Genomic DNA, 4,056 nt, shown 5'->3' with positions numbered 1-4,056 from the left:
TTTATTATAACCCCCTGTTCTTGTCAATGCCGCTTGAAATTGCCTGATTATCTATTTTCAGATTGATTATTATCAATTGTTGTAGGCAATCGGTTAATTAGTTTTTGTCGATTAATTCGTTCTTGTTTATAGACCAATAAGTTCGTGAAATGGTCGTTGTGTGTGCTTGATCTGTGGACACTTAGCTTCAGGGCATTGTCAATAGGCTGATAATGAACCTGCATTCATGTTCATTTTGATTCGATTTTCAGTTTCAGTTTTAATGATTCTGTTGAGTTCTGTGTTGTGATTTAAATTCAGTTCATTAGTTTCAATTGGAACTCAACCTTAGTCATTTAGTTGTCAGGAGGATTGGTTATAGCTGTTAGTCAGATTTAGTTTTAAATCATCGTTAGTTTGAACAGATTTTATAGTTAAAAGGTTTTAATACAGATGAATAATTGTATTAGGGGCAGTAATATTAAGGGATTTCAGGGGTGATTTGGGAATGGAACAGTTAGGCTAATATTTTAATGTTAGTGACTTGTTAGTGGGTATTAAATGTCCTTAAATTAATAAGGTAATGGGGAACAAGAGGGAATGAGGGCTGAAAATAAGGAAAAGCTTTCCTTAGTGGGTCTTAAGTGGAAAAAAAAAGAGACAGATTTTTAGTGGGGAAGGTGGTCGGTCAGTAAGTTTGAAAGAGAGGGCAGGTCTGTATAAAAGGGCAGAATTAGGACTGAAGAAGGGGATTAATTTTTGAGAGCTTGGGAGTTGAAAAGAATAGCTACTGTTTTCATTGCCTCACTTAGGATCTGAAATAGCTAGAACCTTTCTTCTTTTTTACTTCTGCTCTATACTTAGACTTGTTTATAGCTGCTGGTTATTTGTTGTTGCACTGCTGTTGCAACTGCTGTTTGTATTACTGTTGATGATCTCCTACTTCTTCTCCATTGTATTCCATTTCCAGGTACACATTCTAAAAAACCTGTGTCGATGTAAGCCCGCATTTGAAGTTGAAGTTGAGATGAAATGGAAGTTCAGTTGTCAGTTATATTTGACATGACTGTATAAATAAACTGAAATTATTTCTTTATTACCTATATTATCACTCGATATGTCTTGAATGTATATAAGCATATGATACGAGTAGTGGATGTATTTAGTTTTATGTTAGGTTAATAGGATAGTTAGATTAATTCCCGAGTCTTATGTTTTTTTTGGAAATAGTCCATTTTGGTAATTTCAGTAGTAGTAATTTCAGTTTTAACTTCGTTAATAGGACTGTTTATTTACTACATCATGGCATGTTAAAATTGGCCCATAAAGAGTGTTGTGGTTATTTTGTTCAAGTTGTTCCAAGTAGAACGACGTGCTGCTTTCACTATAAAATCAGGATGCTTACCTAATGACATGCAAAAATGAATAAGTAAATGCTTGACGTCAGAGGCTCGATCCCTCGATCTCTCCTACGCAGCTTAGCACGCTCCATTCGGTTTTGGGCTTGCCTCAAGGCCCACCTGTTGTTGTTCGTTCACAAGTAGAATTAGTTGGCCCATTTAATTTGGGCCTGATTTAAAAGTCTCAGTATATAATTAACACAATATAAGTTTGGGGCTTTGAGTTAGGTAGCGGGTTCAAATTAAAAGGTCCGTCCTTCGGTTTGGACTCGAACTTGAACTCGAAGCCTGCTTTTATAATATTAATTAATTAGGACTTCTTTTTACTTTAGAGACAATAAAAATAGCAAATTATAGTTGCTTTAGGCTTTTTTTTTAATGAAAAAGGAGACGAGCCTCGCCAAATAAAACGCACAAACTGCGGAGCCCTCAACGGACAGTTATTTCAAATGCTTAGATTTCGAGACAGGCCGCATAGCGAACTTTACAGCTTTTTCTCAATATAACAACGCGTTAGTCTTTAGGCACGTATTTAATAATGTTATCTTCCTAAACTCGGGTGCACATATATGTGACCAAAATCCAAATTTCAACGAAGTTGGAACGTATCGAAAATTGCGGGTACTTTATGTGGCGCAATTTGAGATGCATTCTCACGACGTTGAAATTCTTTGAATAAATAATAACAAAAGCGGTGAACAGTTAAAATTTGCACATAGGTTCATAATTGTATAAAAATCAGATAATTAAGTCGAATATGACAGTAGAGCGACCGTGCTAGAACCACGGAACTCGGGAATGCCTAACACCTTCTCCCGGGTTAACAAAATTCCTTATCCGGATTTCTGGTGCGCAGACTGTTAAACAGAGTCATTCTTTTCCTCGATTCAGGATTCAACCGGTGACTTGGGATACCACAAATCTCCCAAGTGGCGACTCTGAATCTTTAAATAAAATCCCATTTCGATTGTCCTTTAATTGGAAAAACTCCCTTTTACGCCCCTTTGCGGGTGGCGCGGGTGAAAAAGGAGGTGTGACAGCTCTGGCGACTCTGCTGGGGATGCAACCCAGAATCTCTGGTTCAGGGTTCAGAATTTGAGCTTAGATGAATTACTATATTTGGCTTTATTTATTATATGATTTTATTACATGTTTTGTCCTAATGTGCTAAAATGTTGCTTTTACCACTTTGATATTATCTAAACTGTATATATAAACTGCTACGAAATCCCTCTCTTCTCTCTCTTGAGGAGTGCACGCTGGTCGTGACTTCTTTCTGTTAGTGTCATATCCCAAAATAGAACGAGGATTCAGAGGAGTTGCAAAACCGGATGATCTTTTGGTTACCGGTACGCAGTTCCCATCCTCGGCTCGAGTGGTCCGCTCGGGTAAGCCAGGTCTAGAACAAACACCCATGATGAACCTAGTATAACAAAACCTCATGCCGGATCCCTAGTATGAACGCTTATTTGCATCATGTGCACTTGACTTAGGGGACTCAACATAGGGGTTGGATTCGTCTAGGACAAGCGACCTGAAATAAAAAAGATCATCCTGTTGCATCCTGCTTGTTTTACGCATTTATTTGTTGCAGACTTGCGTGCTGACCGGCTTCTGAAAATACTGTAATATCGGAAAAAGAGAAAAAGAAAATAGCAGTTCCCAAATAGCAAACTCTGCCAAAATTTTGAGAAAATAATAATAAAAAAATGTTTTTAGTGTAATTTATTTAAACAAGTCTTGTTTTCAGAATTAGTTTATTGTCGTTGCCCGAACTACGCCGGTTTGATTCTCATAGGATGCGAGATACGTAGGCAGCCCTCATCGGGTCCAACCTCCCCTTTTGCAAAAATAGCCAAAAATGTCAAAATTTTAATCTTTCGTCATAAATAAGTCGGGTGATTCCATTCTTGTAAAAATAGCCGAATGTCCCTGAAAAGATGCCGGAAGGCTGTTTTTGCGAAAATAGCCACTTTTGGTCATTTTCAAGGTTTTGTCCGGTTGGTAAAACACAGCCTTTAAATCTTCTTCGAAGTGCTGAAAGGCCGTATTGGCAAGATCGGAGTTTTATTTAAATGTGTGTCAATTTTAGTTTATTCTTTCTTTGAGTCCAATGAGTGTTAATCACCCCAAACAAACATACAGAATGAGCCCGGGTCCAAGTTTTCCTGTAACAGTTAGGAGCAAGATCCCTTTGGAGTTGCGCTTGTGGTGGGAGGATTTGGAAAAGTCAGAGCGAGATAAGATCAAATCACATCTGGGAGGCCTTACCAGTTTGTTGAACGTCAGACCCAGATGTGACATCATAAAAGCTTTGGTTACATTTTGGGACCCGGCCCACAACGTATTCCACTTCTCGGATTTTGAACTCACCCCAACCTTAGAAGAGGTAGCAGGTTATATGGACATTACTGAGGGGCTAAGGCACAAATATCTGATTGCTCCAAGAGCCGTCAATTCGCACAAGTTCATGGATCTGCTGAAGATAAGCAAGGGAGTCCCGTACTCTAAGTTGGATAGAGGTTTTTCTACTCTGCAGTTCATATACCAGAGGTATGGGCATATAGGAGGGTTCGACGATCTGGAAAGCGGGGTTTGCAGCAGAGGGAATCGAACAAAATGGGAGGAACATAGGCGGTTCGCCTTCATGGTAGCATTCTTGGGCATTGTGGTGTTT

The sequence above is a fragment of the Nicotiana tabacum genome, chromosome 1, assembly GCF_000715075.1.
Source record: "Nicotiana tabacum cultivar K326 chromosome 1, ASM71507v2, whole genome shotgun sequence".
NCBI lineage: Eukaryota > Viridiplantae > Streptophyta > Magnoliopsida > Solanales > Solanaceae > Nicotiana > Nicotiana tabacum.
The sequence above is the reverse complement of the archived record's forward strand: the minus strand, read 5'-3'. Positions refer to the sequence as shown.